The sequence below is a fragment of the Pinus tabuliformis genome, chromosome 9 (genome assembly GCF_031772625.1).
Source record: "Pinus tabuliformis cultivar Carrire ecotype Pingquan chromosome 9, CPIR1, whole genome shotgun sequence".
Lineage (NCBI taxonomy): Eukaryota > Viridiplantae > Streptophyta > Pinopsida > Pinales > Pinaceae > Pinus > Pinus tabuliformis.
This window is the reverse complement of record NC_142307.1, coordinates 91,823,162-91,843,410: the sequence shown is the minus strand read 5'-3', so window position 1 is coordinate 91,843,410 and position 20,249 is coordinate 91,823,162. Positions and strand designations below refer to the sequence as shown.

The following is a 20,249-nucleotide window of genomic DNA, read 5'->3' as shown; positions in this document are numbered from 1 at the left end:
GCAATTGCATATAGCGATATTGGAATCAGTAAGAGTTGTGTTCTTGCAATAATAGACTAGAGAAATTCCAAGCAACTAATATTGCTAAAGGATAATGAGAACAACAATCCAACCCAATTAGTGAATAGTATGATCAACATTCAAGGAATGTCATCTCTGTTTTCTTTTTAGATCAGATTGAATAGTAAAATAATGAACAAATGCTAGTGAACAATGATCATCTAAAGGTAATAAGGTGTCAGAGTTTATCCATTGTGAATTGGAACAGATTTCACTATTTTAGAGCACTTTAATTAGTGACAAATTTCAACTTCAATTATCCAAATACTTCAAGTGCTATGTAAACTGTGTTGTAAAATGAACTGGTGGTGAGTAGTTACCATCCAAGATTACAAGATTATATACTTTTCCAATGAATCAATGAGTCATAACAAAACTATGTACCTTTAATTAGGTTACTTGTTTAGAATTTCACTTTGTTATATGGTTGTAGTGGAGAGAACCATTGTAGTTGATTATAGCACTTTTCATTTTATGAAATAGCGTTTAGAAAATTATAAGAGGAGGCAAGCGCAAACAACTCAAGAAAATGAGATAGTGGTTTTACCATGTAATGAGATTCTAATGAGAGCAGAGGACCAAAGAATCTTCTGTCTATAATGATGCATGAGAAAACCAATGAGGAACTAATGAGTGCACCAAACTTATACCAGCCAAATATTTTCAGTTGATCTTCCAAAATAAATGGTGGTACCCCCAGAATTTCAGGTCTCATTTCCATAATTTAATATCAAACTTCTGTAGTGATTTTAAACAAATAAGTTGGTTGTAGCTAGTTTAACAAGTATATCAGTCTACCAAAGCCAAATGAGCTATCAAAATGTAATGAAAATAAAGTTGATGAACTGTAAAATAAATTATTGATATAGAGACGTTGTATGAGAAATACTACTATAACTCAATATCAAGATTCATCCCATAAAATAAGAACCAATATACTCAATAATAATTATTATCAGAGTCTAATAATAACAAGGTTAATAAGTTATTATCAGATTTTATGAATTTAATAAGATATATTTTATCATAAATTATCAATAATCTCAATATATTTAAACCATAAATTATCAACAACCACAAATTTTGTAGTATAAAACCATGGAAAGCATGAGTTAGAAGGTAATAATGATTTCAGAATAAACTTAGAGAATTGTCTCAATGTAAAATCCAAATTCAAATTACTAAAGCTTAAGAATATTGGTGGCATTATTGTGCTAAGAAGGTACTTGAATTTTGAAGGAAATTTTATTCATCACCAATATTAATTCTATAGATTCATGATAAATTGAAAGATTTTGTGTTTTTAAGTATTTGTTTAAGCAAGTGTATCTTAAGATTCTTATGGATATTAAATAATTACTCTAAGAAATCAAACCATCAAGAAATATTCCACACCATAACAAGAAGAGACACCGCCACCTGACCCAGAACCGAATCGGTTGACTGGGAAGGTTATCCCTCCCCAACACAAAATAAAATCATTTTATTAATTATATGGCCTACCTGCAAGCACACCCATGAAGGCAACACCATATCAAATCCCTTAAATTACAATACATTTACCCATAATAATTTCCCGGATAAGACATAAAATTGCCTGCATGTGTATAGAAACCCAATACATCATATTAAATGTTTGCAAGGGTGTAACATATCTGCTGCTATAGCTGATACACCTGATACATCTGTTAACTTTTGATATCTCATAAATGAACATGATGCTCGCCTGAAGAAGAAATGCTCGATTGAAAGCGTAGAAAGAGGGACCATATTGCACAGTTTTGGATCAAGAGGGGTGGCATGGCTCAAGGAGACTGTTGTAAATTCTCGGGTGACAAGTGAACTTGTGAGTTAATAGGCTCGCAAAAATGGTGCTATACAAAATCTTAATCAAATGAGTGATCACCGAGGGTGATAAATCATACAATCAAAATGGAGGGTATAACCAACAATATAGTGAATCAAAGTCACCCATGAAAATAATGAAATGAGCGGCGCAACACTGCTATCAAATATGACTACTGAGGTGGAATGAGACATACATCAAATATCACTGGAGTAAAATTTGAATTCAATTACTATCATATCACCAATCAAAAACCAATCAAACTTTCCAACGAGGTTTCCATCAACATATTGCAATACTAAATATAAAATTTCATTTCTCAGGAACTATTAGCACGTATTGGCCATGATATATCTCTGTCATAAAAGTATAATGTAATATATGGCACACGTCATGATCTCATACAAAGCGTAAGTCACATCATAATTATAATATAATTATTCCAAAACTAAAGTGCATAATATATCAAGCATCAAATATCACAACCTTCATCCATCACATGAAATATCCAATAGTCATGCAGTACAACTAACCTCACATCCTAATGCCATGTCCTTTACTTATCATCATGAAAGAAAGAAGACCTGCAACAATATTTTAGAGTGGAACAGAACCAATTCAAGGAGGGATTAAACTGTGGTGTAAGGTCAATGTTCTTTCTTAGTTGTAGTTCCTTGAAGTTTTGAGCATGAAGGACACTAACCCTTAAATTATGGTAGTTTGAAGCAGAAAAGCAAAGGAATACTTCTACCTTCTTATCAAATTAAATATTCTAGGTTGATTGTTCATGCTTATTTTTTTTTATTTCCTACCTAATAATAAAAACATAAAGGCTCACCTATTAGAAGACCTGAAAACCAACAAACACGCTCCATCATCAAAGTCAATTGAAAAGTTGGGTGTGAATACAATACTAGTTCATTCGTTTCTTTAAAGATACGGGGATAGTAGTTCTTATTAATGAATTGTAGAAGTTGAAACAACCTTTGAGTAATGCTCTCAGGGAAGAGCTTGCAGAACAGGAGAGGGAATTCATGGATTCTGTTCTTGAGAGACCAGATGAAGACAACGGCTCTACAAATGGTAAGGAACATAGGTCTAGGCCTCCGTTGGAGTTGGGAGTGTATTTTTGGAGAGATTTGTATGGGAATTCGATGGGCCTTGGTGCTATTTCATGACAAGGCTCTTAATCAATCAATCAAGGAAAGGTAGACAATGCAAGGCATAAGGCGGAGGATGGAATTGGGACGTGGTGCGAGGAATGGCACAAGTTGCTCCAAACCACTGTACATATTCATTATAATTATTGTCACAATTTTATCATCTCCTGTATTCCATTGCTTTGGAATTGTTGGGGCTTCCAAGGCCAACAGAACCTCGCAGCCAACTTGTAGCAAGGTGTGCGTCGTACAGGATTGTAATTCTCTCGGAATTCGATATGGTAAATATTGTGGCATTGGATGGATTGGCTGCCCTAGTGAGGAGCCCTTCGACGATCTCGATGCATGCTGTAAACCCCATGAGGAATGCATTGAAAAAAAAAAGGATGATGAATGTGAAATGCCATGAAAAGCTCAAGAAGTATATAAAAAACATTCAAAAGTCTAGAAAGCCTGGATTTTCTGAGCAGTGCTCCTATGACGTAGCAGTCCCGACCATGACTCAAGGCATGGATATGGCCATTATGTTTAGCCAGTTTAACAGTCCTGGCCATGAATTGTAAGGAACACAGTTCTGTAACTGATAAAGAACATAGCTTTGCCAATGATGGAGGCTTAAATAATGAGTATTCTAACGGAAAATGAATTATGACAAATGGATGCTCCGAAGAGTCTAGAAAGGGCCACAAGGAGAGTTTTGCAATGAAGCAATGTCTTTTGTGTAATTATAATATCGAGCGGATCCAAACATATATTAGGACACTGATAAAATCTATGCAAACTAATATCAGTTTGAATGGCATGTGTTGGAAGCTTCTAAGGTTGTCAGATGATCATCCTGGTGCAAAACCAAATCGAGTTATGACCTTATATAATCTGAGAAGAAGATCTTTATGCATCATCAATGATTGGATCATGTATGACATCGAGGCCACCTAATGCAACTATTTCACACAAGGATGCCTTTCAAATTTGTGTACATCATGCAAGGTAGTGGTTGTGTGACTTGGACCAGCCCATTCATCCAAACTATACTTTTTCCTATAAGAATTTGAGGGAGAGACTGAACGACATTCTTGACAAACAAACAGAATAAAAATAAATAAATTAAAAAATTAAATTAAAAAAAAAAAAAATCTGTACAAAAATGAGCCTATAAACAATGGGTAACGAATTAATGGAAACAAATCAGAATTATGGAAATATAGAAACCCCTGAGCCCTTAATCAACGTACTACTGTCAGTGACTCCTAAGTCTTAGAATACCATTCTCCTAAGAGAAAGAAAGATAGAATCTCAGAATGATGGAATGCCTCCCATCCTCCTCACCATCTAATACATAGAGCAAACATTGGATGGGAAACCACATGCAGACACTCCATGTGTCTACATGCGACTTTGATTTTTGGCTTTATTTACTTTTCTTTTGATATTTTTAGCTTTCTTGTTTTATCTTCTTCTTTTTTATAGCTTTACTGAATTTTTTATTCTTTTATTTGTTTTATTTCTATTTACTCTTATTTAGAGCTTTAGTATCATTATTACTATTTTTATTTTTTATAATTTTTATTTATTTTCTTGTATATATTTTAAATCTCATTTATTTATGATTTATTATTTTTATTATTTATTATTTTATTTACTTCATGTTGCCAACACTCTCTACTGAACTAGTATAATGAGCAGGCATTGAAAGTTCCCAATACCCCGGGAAATCTCAAAGAATCTCTGTCCTTTTTCCCACTTTTGACACCAAGCATAAACTTGATCTGGTTTGTATCCTAGTCCAAGGCTGGCCCCAAGGCTCGCACCTAACTCATACCTCATCTACCCCAACGCAGGTATTCAGTCCGGTGCTCAATGACCTTGGGCATCTAATAAGGCTAGCCCACTCCCTCCACAACTACTAAGACACACAGCCCCAGGCACTGAAGTCCTTTACATCCCTTCCAAACTTCGGCATCCCAATCTAATAACAGGCACCTAGCCTAGAACATCAGGCACTTGGCCTCCTCAAGATGGTCCCATAGCTCTTCAAGAGCTATCTGTCAAGAGCTATATACAAGACAAAGGAACCACTAGCATATGTAGTGTTGATTTTCCAGAGTTTGTGCCAACTTCTAGCACGTAAAACATGTATTTCCTTTAAAGACAACTTTGTATCTGAAAATCATGAGTTGCGTATGCTCTGATTTTGGATTAGATTTTGAAATTTTGATCAAAGCCAATTTGATATGCCAAAAGCCGTGGAAGACGTCTGTGGGCTAGAGACAACTCAAATATTGATACCAAATTTAAATAAGAAACAAATAAAAAAATTCCTGGACAAAATGATTGCAGAAACAAATTATCCTTCAGAACCACGATATATAAATTTATGATAAACGAGCTTTATCTAATGCCTATCATAATACACACCATTCAGTTTGTGGCAGGGCCTACTAACAATTGTTAGAAATGGCTAACGAATTAATGAAAATAAATCAGAATTGCAGAAATATAGAAACCTCGATTCCAAAGTTCAGTTTCCGTGGAAATTACTCGTAGGAAAGTAAGCATCCTGTAACTTTCAAAAACAATTCAAGTTAAATATCCTGACAAAATAAAAAAAATTAGATGCCCATAGGCCCTAAGGGTTGAAAATTGCTCTGATACCATATGTAATAGTCCAAAGTAAATATAAAGTTAATTGCCTAATTAATATCAAATTCAAAAAATGAGCACTTACCTATATTACCTGTGATCGATGTTTGCGATATGACAACAAGGTTTTGGGTACGACTCTCCACCCAACCGTAGGCTCAATTGCGCAAGGATTTGCTACAATTGGCCACCCCCAAGCCCTCAATCAACGTACTACTGCCACTGACTCCTACGTCTTAAAACACCATTCTCCCAAGAGAATGAAAGATAGAATATTGGAATAATGGAATGCAAGAATGCCTATCATCTTCCTCACCATCTATTAAAGATAACAAACATTGGAAGGGGAACCACATGCACACACTCCATGTGTCTACATGCAACTTTCTTTTGATTTTTAGCTTTCTTGTTTTATTTCTTTACTTTTCTTTTGATTTTTAACTTTCTTGTTTTATTTTCTTCTTTTTGATAGTTTTCTTGTTTTATTTCAATTTATTCTTATTTAGAGCTTTAGTATGGTTATTACTATTTTTATTTTTATTGTTTTTGTTTAATTTCTTGTATATATTTTTAATATCATTTGTTATTTAACATTTATGATTTATTATTTTTATTATTTATTATTAAGGGGAGGGATATTACAATTCCTCAATTATCATTACCATTCTTCAGTTGTCATTAGAAGTTCCCATGGTCCAAATTCTAACTTCCGAATTTATCAAAAGATATCATTCTCTCAAGATGTAAACAATCTTCTTTCTTTACTATCTCATGCATTCTCCATATACTCAGAAACTGAAGTAATATCAAGAATGAAAATATCAAAACATAAGAATGTATGGTAATACTTCTTTACAATTTGAAATCAAATTAATGTTATGCTGTACAATTTCACTGCCAGTGAACAAAGGTTATCTCACTATGGTAGTGATATAACTACACCATGAATCTATATCTAGTAATATTAGGAGTTGTTCATGGCTTTTTGGAAGCTTTTATGGTGGTTTTTTCCAATCTAATTTCTATAAAATCCGACAAGGAATTTATTGAAATCAAAAGCTTGATGGGTAATCATGTGTAATCGAAGTGCCCTAGGGGTTTTTCACGGTGCTGAATCCATATATACAATAAAAAAACTAGTTTAAATAACACAAATAAAGATTTCACCTCAAATTTTTCCACGGATTCCGGCATGAGAAAGTCCAAAAAATCACACTAAAGACAACTCCGTAATATTATAGATACCTAGTAGTATTATGGAAGTTAAAAGAGATCCTTTTTTTCCATTAGATTTATTTTTTTAATCTTGTTTTTCTTATAACAATAGTTATAAAGTGTATAAATATTATTATTTAATTATTTAAAATAATAATAATAATAATAAAATGATTAATTATATAATTAGAATTAGAGTTTAATTTGATTTTTTTAATGTAGAAACACAACCATATCCCATTTATTAACTTTTCTATTTATATAAAAATTGGATGAATAATATCTCTTCTTCATTTAATCTCACCTATCTATATAATTAAAAAAATTTAATTATGCTTTTTAAATATAGATGTCACTATAAATTGCAAATAGTTTCAAATTGAAAAAAATATTTAAAAAGTCCATTTGATCGTGTAAGTTATGAGAAATAAAAATAAATGCATGTAAGTCTAGTAGGTTTAGCTTAGACTTTTTAAAATCACTACAACAAGACAGTGCCAAACGTAACCAGTTCCTCCAGAGATGCCCTTAACAAACATACATATGGCTAGTAGCCACTTCCCCTAGAGAAGCTTCTCCTATGATGACTCAAAACTTCATCTCTACAGGGCTAACAAGGGGGTCAAACTGTGATGATGTGGGGTATGCTAAAAGTAATGATGTAAGGTAAGTAAAAAGTATATTCTTCAATATTTTCCTTTTGATAGGAAAACACCTCATTATCAGAGTTATACATTCATTACTTTTCACGTTGTAATTGTTCCTTCAGATGCTTATTTTTACTCCTTTCTTTCTTCAACTTGTCAAGGGCACTAATGATTTCCCTTTCAAGGTCTACTACTCCTTATTCTTCCTCTTCAGAGTCCATAATACCTTTTTTTTGGAGTCTATCTGAACGGATATAAGAAGATACTTATATGACTCATTTTCTGATGAATCTTCACAGTCTGACTTTGATGCTAAGCTATCCTTTTTTGAGAAGAACACCTTCTTCTTATAGGGCCTTTTCTTCTAATGTTTGAGACTTGTTTCCAAATTTCACATCCTCTTCCCTTTCAACATTTTCTTTATAAGGGCATTTAGAAGAGAAATGTCCAACTCTTCCACAGTCAAAACACTTAAAGGACAACTTCCCTTTATATTTTCTTGAGCCACGCTTTAGTTTTCTAGCTAGTTGATCCAACTCCTGATCAGATTCATAGATAGAGCAGTCTTGATGATATTTGTGCTCCTTGCCCTTTTTGGATACTTTGAACATTGCTTCCTTTGGTTAAGATTTTTTAATTCCTACTCTCATCTCATAGGCTATGAGGGTACCATGCAGTTGATCCATCTTGAGATCCATTAAGTTAGCCATTTCCTCAATAGCTGAGATTTTGGCTTTAAATATCATGTGCAAAGATCTTGATATTTTCTGAATAATCGTCTCTTCCTTCACTTCTTCACCAAGTCCTCTAATCATATTAGTCACTTCATCAACTCTGAGGAAGTATTCTTCTCATTTCATTCTCATTCATTCTCAGGCTTTCAAACCCCATTCTGAAAGTCTGAAGTTTCACTTGTTTGACTTTGTCATCTCCTTCATGACTCTGGTTAAGCTTTACCCACAATTCCTTAGCAGACATACAGTGCATAACTTTTACAAATTCTGATTGACTAAGACCAAAGAGAATGGAATTCTTGGCTTTGGCATTGTTCCTATATAAATTTTGACCATCTACATCAATGGAGGAAATATCAAGGACATTGTATTCTACTAGGACTAAAATCCAAACATCTACTCCCATGGACACAAGATATGCTTCCATTCTCACTTTCCAAAAAGCATAGTTGGACCCATCAAAGACTAGTATTCTACTTGAGTAAGCTTCTTGACTCTCTTGCCTAGACATAATTCCTTATAAATCTACCTTCCAATGTTTAAATTGTTGCTGAAGGAACCTGGCCTCTGACACCAACTATTGAAATAAGGAATTGTTGAGAGTGGGGGGGTGGGGGTGGGGGGTGAATCAGTAATTATGAAACCCTTTTCTTTTTCTTATTATTCTTTTACTCCCTTATTATATTATTTAACTTATGAGACCATTCATTCACAAAGACAGTGAACCAACAATATTTTAGACACACATGTTCAAACAAAAATCACATGAGAAGCACACATTTGACACAGTGTTTTTCACGTGGAAACCCAGAGGGAAAAAACCACCAATTTTTTTGTTTGTTAATGATGTAAATTAAGTATCTACATAATTAGAAATGTTTTTTTGTGAGCACCTACTTACGTCAGACATTGACCCCCTTAGGTTACAAGTACCATTCGTGCATTCGAAACAATCAATTGCTTCCTTCAAGGATTCAAATTCGTTTCTACTACCAATGTTGTCCTTGGTTTTTTGTTACAGAGTCTTCAATTGGATTAACCCTTTTTAAACTACAGACTCCTATGTGTCTTCATTCAATATCGCAGTTTCCAACCAATACATTCTTTAAAGCTATGTACTTCCCTATCGGAGTGATTCCATATCTCAACAATTCTATATCGCAATCTTCACAGTGGTGCAGTGTTCTAATATTCTATTCATGTGATCGTTGAGCCCCTTCTACTTAGCCCTCATAGTGCTTCTCATCATAGGACCGCTAATTGTTACTTGTCACTTAGAATTAAAGTGTTAAGCCTTCTTACTCCTGCTGGGGGACACTCTCCCTTTGTTAACTACTCTGTGTCCTTAGTTCATTAATATCTTACAAGCATGTGCCAGCCCTATATCAGAATCCCTATATATTAGAACTTTTCAAAACTTCCACTACACTAGAGTTCTGATATCTTAATCCTCCAATTTTCGTGCTCCAGTATGACATCATCAACTCCACGTGGTGACTCCTTAGAGGTGACATGTGTCACCTGGATCCGACCCATTAGCCTACCCAATACAGTTAAATATGCCTGCCACGTGTCCTGCCATATTGCCACATTGCGTTGACATCAACTTCCAATGTAGCTTATGGAAGTCAATCATATGCTGCCATGTGTCTGGCTAGAGATGAGAGAAGAGGACCCGTCAACCTTGGTTTTGCACCATAATCCTTCCTTATTATTCTTTTAAAATTCCTCGGTTCTTTTAAAGGTTTTATCAGAACTTATCGATATCACAACTTTATGCACTTCACTCACTTGAAAAATTTTCAATACTCCAATATCCAAGTTCTGATTTCCTCTGACCTCCGATACAACCTACTCAGATGTACCACACCTCTTACTTCCAATATCATCGATGATGCTGATACACTGACATCCCAATCTTCCTTTCATCGATATGTCGATATGCTGGACCTTCCTAAGGCTTCAAATCCCTGAATTTCAGCAAGTCATAACTTTTGATCTAGAAGTCCATTTTTGGACTTCTGTATATCATTGGAAAGCTTGTTAAAAGAAATTTCTAATGGGGCGGGTTTGATGGAAGTTTTGAGTCCTTCAGTGATGTGGACAATGACTACAAAATTTTCTTCTCATTGACTTTTTGGACAATGAAACCCACAACCACCATGATGATATTTTTATGGCTTCTTCAGTAAGCCTGCTACAGTGATGATTCTATACTAGAAGCCTACAATGACCATGGGATTCCTCCCAAACACCTAATCATACATGATGATCATTTTATGGCTTCTTCAGTAAGATTTCTACTATGATGATTTTCTACAAGAAGCCTGCACCTACCATGGGATTCCTTCCAAACACCCAATCGTCATGCTGACCCTTGTGTGACATCAATGCCAACACTTAAAAAACACCTATACACCATCAAATATCCAATTGTTTTAAGCTCTTCATGAAAATTCACTCAGGTATGTCTCCCAGATATTCATAACAACTTAGTTTGGATACAATTGTTATTGAGTTTTACTTAGGAGATTGAATGATAACATTAAAAATAAAATTAAACAGAGGATAGTTAATATTCTTGGCTAATGCAAAGGCAAAGGTATATATATATATATATATATATATATATATATATATATATATATATATATATATATATATATATATATATATTCTTATAAGGTTTTACGGTATAATAGAGAAGCTCATTAGGTTTTATAGTCTAGCAAAAGAGCTTCAAGTAGATTATATATATATATATATATATATATATATATATGATTCATACTCCGGATCTATTAAGCACCGAGAGAGATCAAATCTTTCAAAGTGAAAACAACTCCTCATGTTTTGCACTAAAAAAACATTATCTCTAACTAAAACATAACTTAATAATATATTTAAATTATAACACACACTTTCTTATAAATAATGTTTATATATATATATATATATATATATATATATATTTAATATTATTAAAAAATATAAACCCATCTTACCTTACTTTATAGCCTTCTTGTCATATTATTATAGTATATTTGGTTGTCGATGTATTGTATTATGTTGATATCAAAACCTTCTTTATAAATGGAATTTAAATATTAATGTGTTTTTTATTGTTGATTCAAAAAAATTTATTATTTTATTTTTAAATTTATAATAGAAATAAAAGATAAATTTTTATTTTTTAATGTTTATAATCATATAAAAATATATTTACAGCTAGAAATTTTGAACTAATCACTAAATAACCTTCTAAATATGCATATAAAGATTCGATTTTATTGGATATAATGTATAACACGGCTAAGCCTGCTTTGCTGTAGGATATGTTCAATTACTCCAAATATTTCTACGATTTTCTTCCCAGGGTCATATTTTTATTATTTTTAAACTGATAGGCTTTCCTCTGAATCTGTTCACCTCAAAAATTCGTCTACAATTTTCATGTCAAATTGACATTTGTGCACCGTTGCTCATAGTTTTAAACATAAAACCATCATCGTCTACCTAACATATGTAATTACCTCCAAAGAAGCAATCTTCACAATGGCACTTGGTGAACAGGCATTGATTGTGCACAGATAAATGATGTGGCAATTGATCCCTTTCATATAGGCACTCACAGGAGCACCCCCAAAATCATTTTGTGAAATGCTTGATCCCTTTGCTTTGTTCAAGATTTTTTTTGCCAACAAGGTCTAAATAAGTATCCAATACGAATGAATTAGACCCAAGCCAGGTTGGTGACATATCACCTTTACACATTGTGAACAAAACCCAAATCAGTTTGGTAAGAGATATTAGATTTTTATATGTATGTGTGAACCATACCCAAATGAGGTTGATGGCCGAGATTAAATTTTTGGTATCTATGTTTTTCTAAATAAAGAAAACACAAATAAAGTTGGTGACATATCACTTTAACTCTCTATGAACAAAACCCAAATTAGTTTGGTGAGAGAGATTAGATTTTTATATGTATGTATGTGTGAACCATACCCAAATCAAGTTGATGGCCGATTTTCATTTTTTTCTCTTCATGGTTTGTAAATAAACCAAATAAAAATAAGGTTTGCAGCAAAGGTTAGTGTTTGGTGTGTGTATGTGAAATGATTGATCGATTAATAAATCTCGAAAAGATTTCAAACCCTCCTGTATCATCAACGTATAAAACTATCCACAACTTTCATGATACAACTTTCATGGTGTTCCTCATACATATTAATATTTCTAAAGAGCAATTGAGTTTTTCTTATTTCCATTTCAAAAAAAATTGTGGAGGGGATTTTAAATTTTGATAATTGACTTCATATTGGAGTTGCTACCAATTTTTGAAAAAGTGGAAGAATTAATGTTTTTATTAGCTTTGGGGCTTATATTTTGTTCTGATAAACCAAATAATTCAGTTTGTCGACATATTTTTAGGCTTGTCTTATGTTTGATCAAAATGAATTTCATTGGGATTGTTCAAGTTTTTTGGTTGGATGGTATTAGTTTGGGAATTACAAACATAAGTGGGAAAATTTAGGTATTTTTAGCTATTTTCTTGGATGTTACATATTTTTGGAAAATTCAATATTATTTGTTCTTGTTCATAGATAAATGAGTAAATTCTAAGCAAATTCTAGAGCTTTGTGCACTTGGTTCTTCCTTTGCGTTTTGGAGGCAATTTTGTGCATAAGATGTCATATGGGTTTCATTCTCAAAAGATAGATGACCTACATTGGATTTATCTAGAGATTCCATTAATAAAAAAATTTATTATTATTATTGATTATGGAATAAAAAAAAAAAAAAAAATCAATTTAAAAATCTTATTGGCCTCTCTTTGCACCTTTTAGAACAATTGCTAGTTTTAATTTTTGGATCATAAATGCCATTCTAAAACTTTATATTGTATTTTCATACAGATTATTTTTTAATTTTTTTTACATAAATGTGACTCTAAATCATTATATTCTATTTCCATACCAATAAGAAAAGTATGATATTTTAGAAAAAAAATATTATAAATATTAAATGTATATAATATTTTATATATATATATATATATATATATATATATATATATATATATATATATATATATATATATATATATTTTGTCTTATAACTAATTAAATAAAATAAAAAATCCATAAATAGGTGATTTTAACTTGATACTGAGTTAGTTAAATAGAAATTCAACAATAATTTTACACCAACTGATATATAGATATATATGTTCATTATTTAATTAACAATGGCTTCGCTTTATGTTCATTACCGAATGAGCAATTACATTATTTTTAATTTAAAAATAAATTTAACATTTCATGATTTTGCAATGTTTATTATTATTTTTTACCATTCACTCTTTTAAACTTTCAAATAAAAAAATATTATATTAATTTTCTTTTAGTTATAATTTTATTATTTTAAATATTTTTTTAAGATTTGACTGAAAAAAGGCTTATTTTCCTTTTCATTGCTTTTAAATGGCTAAGTCATAAAATTCACGACATATTTAAATTACTACACGAGCTTCCTTATAAATAATGCCAATTAAATTAAAAATAAATATATTTTTAATATTAATAAAAAATCATGTAAATTTTGTTTATAAATTTTTTATATTAATATTGGAGTCAAGTCATGGCATAGCTTATTTTCTATTTTTTTTTTACATGTACATTAATAAGTTAGAAGAGTGTTTGTATGTACATTAATAAGCTAGAAGAGTGTTTGGAGGATAAAGGTTGCATTAACCTCACATTCACTGGTATGGTCATAACTCTTTTCTCTTATGTTGATGATGTTGTTCTTTTGGCAAAGAACCATTATGATCATGGAAAACAACTTAAAATCCACCAAAATGTAAACTCAAAGAATGATATGGTTGTAAATACTGACAAAACTAAATTCACCATAATTAAATCCAAAAATATCACCTATGATAATTTCAGTTATAACAATAGTTCCTTGAAGGAAATTCCTTCATACAAATATTTGGAATTGACACGCATCATAATTTTAATTGAAATTATAGCATTGAGAAAAGGGTAAAGGAAAGTTGGAAAGGTAATGAAGGGCTTGAAAACAATTGGGTCTTTGGATTTGGAATAAATACCTCTTCTTTGATAGTCTTGTTACTCTTGTTATTTTATATGGATGTGAGATTTGGGGTTGTAGCGTGATGAGAGAATTATGGAGGAAGATTGAACAAATCCATGAAAGCATGAGTATGACTTGGATAAGAAGAAGTTGCACAACATGGATGCCAAGATGTTTCTTAAAATTTCTTCTAACTCTAGTAAAAAAACCCCACTACTTTTGACTCAAATGAAGGGCATAAGGATGCCCAACCTTGAATAGAACATTGAGGAATAAAGGAGGAGATCATTTCAAAAAATTCAAATAATATTAAAAATATTATTATTTCCATATTTAAGGAGAAACTTTGGGGAATTAAAGAGTTGAAGGAAAAATGAAACTATAATATTATAAGGGAGTCAATAAACTCAATATTGAAAACAAAATTATAGTTTTAAGAAGAAAATAACCAGTTCAATGATTAGAATTTATTCTCATGAACTTCATAGTGAAATCGAGCATTGGTGAATTTCCAAAACACCATGGGAAGAAGGACTTTGTGGCCTGTACAATTCTAGGAGAGTTGAAGATGAAAATCACTTTCTCTTAGATCATCCATCTTACACTCACAGTCATTTAATTTTCTAAATATTTGTCATACTGCCAAACTTCTTATTTTTTTAATTCAACAAAACTATGGTGATTTGGAAGAGATTATTTCATTTTTTGGGTATAATATTTAATCTCCTATTTCCATAAAATTCTACACTTTAATCATTATGGTCAAATAATTAAGTAAAATCTATAAATATATTATATTAACATCATAACCTTGTTTGTTAAAAAAATATATATTTAAATATTCTTCCATCTTTAAATATTATTTCAATTACCTTTTATATATTTAAAGTAAAAGTGAATTAAACCTTTTTAACTTTTCTAAAACTTTACTCGAGTTTATTTTGAAGGCTCTATTTCTTAAAATTAAATTAAATACATCACAACAAAATTTCATCATCAAATAAAAAAAAATTTTAAATTATACCAATATTCAAATTTCTACAATTTTGATTTACTCACTAATAACCCTTGGAATATAAATATTTCATTGGATAACTCATATAACATGGTTAATGTCACATCCCTCTCCTAGCAGTAGTCTTTCAACCGCACATATGCAGGTGCGGCACCGCTACCCAATTTCTTTTCACCAATACACTTGAGTACGGAATACGCTGAACATTCAACACTTAGAATAATTTTCAGCTCTTACTAAGAATTCATCTTTTAACACAACAGAAATACATTCATCATCATCATTTATAAATATTCACAGCGGATGCAATCTTCTTTTAATGGGAGGGGCAAATCCCTGGTTAGAGTTTTCCCAAATAATGATAATAATCACGTTTTATAATTAAATACACATATACATTCTTTGCAAGAGAACCCAAAGTTCCTCTTTTACAATTCTATCAAAATACCTCAACTCGGCCTGAACTATTCAACAGTGCCCAAGTTATCATTCAAGGTGGTCTTCATAGTTGTGCAGCCCACCCTTGGGCAGAGGCGCCCACCCCTGCTGGGTCGGGTCGCCCTCCGCATTTTGTTAGGCAGAGACGCCCACCCGAGTCGCCCTCCGCATTTTGTTAGGCATAGAAGCCCACCCGAGTCGCCCTCCGCAATTGTTCGTGCTAGTTCTATGATTGTGCCTTGTCCACAGCTTGTCACACTTCTATATCTCAACCACAACCCCTTCATCTTGTGCACTTCCATGTCTCGACCCAAAAGTCTCGACATTCACCACACCACCAACCCACATTGCAACTTGTCAACCATCCGCAGTTCATCTGTTCAGGCAGGGTTGCTCCACCATGTAGGTACGCCCCAGCATTCAGCTCACCCTCCTACATCTCATTTGTCGGCCAGACATGCCCCGCCTATGACCCGCCAAAAACCCGAAACTGATTTTATGTTTGCCTCCGCTCGATGCTACGACCCACAGTCCACTATGGAGCTATAAAAAGGGTCTCTTTCACCTCTAATTACCTCACATTAGTATGTCAATCCAGGTACGTTTCATTATTTCAAAGAGTGTCTCAGTCTGAGGCTATCATTTGCCAGAGTAATGCTATTAGTATAGTGTTCAGAAATATAAGAGCAAATTGATGCTTGTTTATGGCTAACGACTTTAAAAGATTAAACCACACATTCAGAAAGCTAAACAATTTATCAGTCAAGGGTTTAGTAGCAGTAACTCATCCCTTTGTAAACTGATGGAACTAAGGTAAATTGGAGAACAGATCATGGATCTGGGAGCGGACAGCGAATATCAACGCTCACTACAGCCTGAGATCGTTCTTCACACCAAAATAACAATTGGCAAGAAATGAAACGGAAAATGAGAAATAGGGCAGCAATCAAGAAATAGAACAACAACTCTGAAATGGAACAGCAAAGCTAAAATGGAACAGCAAATCTAAAATGGAACAACAAATCTAAAATGGAACAGAAGTTAAGAAATAGAACAGCAACTAAGTCTAACAAGCAGTAACCCCTTGGTCTATAAGATCAAATGCACTAATCGTAATCTACAAGAATCAAACGACAGTCCTTCACTCTTAAGGACTGATTGAATAACACACCAAAATGGAATGGCTTAGATTAATGATGAATTAAGGAACAACACTCCAAAATCATATATGCACACGACAACCCTAAATAGTAACCCAATCTTGGTAAACCAATTATCACTCTTCAGCTATAAAAGATTACGACTGCATTTCAGAAGGGAACAACAATGTCTATAAATACAACAATCGCAAAGAACATAATTGCTAAGATGAATTTCGTCATAAGTGTACAACATAGAGGCTCTGTAATTGAACAACAACAATATCCATAAAGAATAACAGTATTGTATCAACATTCAGAAGAATAGTGATTCGTCACAAAGTCAACACAATAAGTCTGCCTTTAGAAATCTTACTGAATTAAACATAACAGAGCATGTAATGTAAAACTTACAAAAATGCATCAGATTACCAAATAACATCAATACGCAAACCACGCATGAACCAAATGTAATGATACAGAAGTAAGTGTCCTCCAGGGCCGGGCCCTTAGCCTTTAGGGGTACACCACTTGAAGTTACTCCAGACTCAGAGATGAAATAGTAACCAAGTTTGTATTAATGCATAAAGAGAAATTACAATGGATCAGTTCTTAACTAGACTTGGTGATCAAAGTTCTGATCTTAAAGGAAATTACATAAAAGTGTCCCACTCCCCTTTTGAGCTAACAGTGCTGCCCCTTTTATAAGGGTGAAGGCAGAGATATCTAAGTGCAGAAATAGATAAAACAGTGATCCCTCAGGATCAAGGATTCTGAGGGATTCGCCAAACTGTTAATCCTCAGTCATTTCTTTCCTTTCCTATGCCAAGCCGATATCTCTACTTCCTTCCTAGGGCTGATTCATTTTGATTTGCTTAGCTTGGTTTGCATACGGTCTCCCGTCAAAGGGACAGTGGCTATCTCGTCCTTGTCTTTTCCTTTGGAACTACAACTCCTTGTTTTTCTTCCTTCATGTATAAGGAAATGACAGTTGTTAGTGTTTTCATTTAGAATATTAATCTCACATGTTTTATTACAATTCCTTATTGTTTTCTAGTTCATGATGCAAAAAAATTGTAAGTTCTAATAAAAAAAGATGTTGAAATAATTATCAAAAACATACCTTCTTTAGTACTCCACACACCCCCCTGCTTACTCCTTTTCATGCCCTCATGAAAACATTGTAGTTGACATGTAAGGTAGTGAGGGAGTAGGCTGGAGAGGGAATCTCATGTGGAGGTCTACAACCACGATGCATAACTAGGTGTTCAAAGAAATGGCATGTCTGATCCTCAGGCATCTCATACAGGGCTTGGTACCCAGGTGCAGGGTGCCAGATAATTGGACTCTGAAACCTATACCCTAACCAGGATGGCCCTGCCCTCAAAATGACTTCGCCATAGAGGTGCAAACGGTTGGCAACTAATTTAAAATTTTCATACTTAAATGGCTCCCTGAGCTGGATATTCGGATTAGAGATTTGATACCGAAATTTAGCCGCATCAATGGTAGGGTCTTTGATAGAGAAAAAGTATTCTAATCCATGTCGAATGGTTGCCTCATGCGTGGATCCTAATGCTCCAATTACACCTGGAGTCTTCATGAGTATTCTATGTTTCCTTCACAATTGCACTAGATCCCTAGGCTTGGCTCTGATCCACAAATCTAACCCATTTTCATGTCTTTGGAAGGCGTTACAGGCTTTAAGCCATTTAATTTTATTCACCCTGAATGAAATAAATTCCTGTAATTGAATATCCCCAACAAAAGGCCCAGGGTTCAATTCGTTCTCCTGGTCTAATACAAGGTTATGTAGGTAAAATTCACACAGCAGTCTTTGAACTTTTACCCCGTAATGCTTACAACAATTTATAAAATCAGCAAGGGTATTAATTTGTATGGGAGCACCTGCTTTAACAGCCTTCATTTTTAACTACAAATATCATTCCATTAGAAACAAGGCATAATTCTTGGCAGGGGCTCTACATGCTAAGACGTAATTGTACAAAGAACATAAGGTATCCATATGTTTGATAACTACATCTAACCTACGAGTTACCTTCGTAGCTTTTTCTTCCTCCCTTCGCCACCCTTCAAAGGCCTGGCTTTCAGATAGATTGACGTTCCTAAGTTGGTGTTGTAGATCTTTATACTTTTCTCGAGGGACTGTTCGCTCTCTAAGCTCTTCATACTTTTCTCGAGGGACTGTTTGCTCTCTAAGTTCTTCTGCTGCTTGTTGAGCTTGCTTCAAACTCTTTCGTAGGGTGACCATTTTTTGATCTCTTTTCCATGCAGCAGTGGAGGCCGAGAGTTTTACCTGAACTTTCTTATTGCGTTGTTTTGAGCTCATGACTCTGATTACTACCAAAGCTGGTGTCTCTGTCTGAATTTCCTTATCGTGGGTCAACATCTCATCCATTTCTATCTTAACATGGATATCAATCCATTCGTGTTCCTTTTTAATTGGATCAACAATCTACTCCTCAGCATCATTTGGAACAGCGGCCTAGCTTTCGACAGGGTTTTGAACAACAGGTTGGACTCTAGTCCTCCGCCCCTTTTTTTTTAGGGGTTTTGCTGGTGTGGTTTCATTTTTCCTTGCCGAAGTCCTTTTTACCCTTAGCCTTGCTTTTAGAATCCTAATTTTTTGGTAGAGCTGGACTATTATCTTCAATAATCTTTGTTGTTCCTTTTGCAATTTCCTAATTTCCATAATTTTTTTAGAAGGAATAGTAGGTTGTTCACTGCGGCCTGGACTGTGACTAACTTCTTGATTTTCTCTCTGGGGTGATTCCTTGTTGCTTTGCTCTGGTTGTTCTGGGGTCAGAACCCTAACTGGTTCTGTTATTTCTTGGGTGATCTCCTTCTCTGCCCCCATTTCCTTTGGAATTTCTTCTGGTGTCTTCTGGCTAGGAACGGACTGTTCCTGTTCAGCATCTCCTGTGATGTTCTCATCATGAACTGGCAGATTTTCTTCTTCTGCCTCCTTTGCATGTGACTTTTCAGGTGCATTTTCCTCCTAAGGTTCTTCTTCAGCCTGGAGGTTTGATGGACTGGAAGATTGGCGATATTCGCCCATATTAGACAAAACTTTGGCCAATTCATCTTCTCCCAATGGGTCCTGCAATGGGCTACCTTCCTACTGTTCCATTTCCTCCTCCTGCTTAGATTGCTCGACTTCTTTTTCTTTTTCTTCTTCTTCTTCAGACTCTCAGCTTCTTCTTCTTCTTCTTCTTCTTCTTCAGATTTC

General features: G+C 33.7%; 1 pseudogene; it reads left to right on the top strand.

Moving 5' to 3' along the window:
• Positions 1-3,142: 3,142 nt before the first annotated feature.
• On the top strand, positions 3,143-3,629 carry LOC149147251 (putative phospholipase A2 homolog 1 pseudogene; annotated as a pseudogene).
• The last annotated feature ends 16,620 nt before the right edge of the window (positions 3,630-20,249 follow it).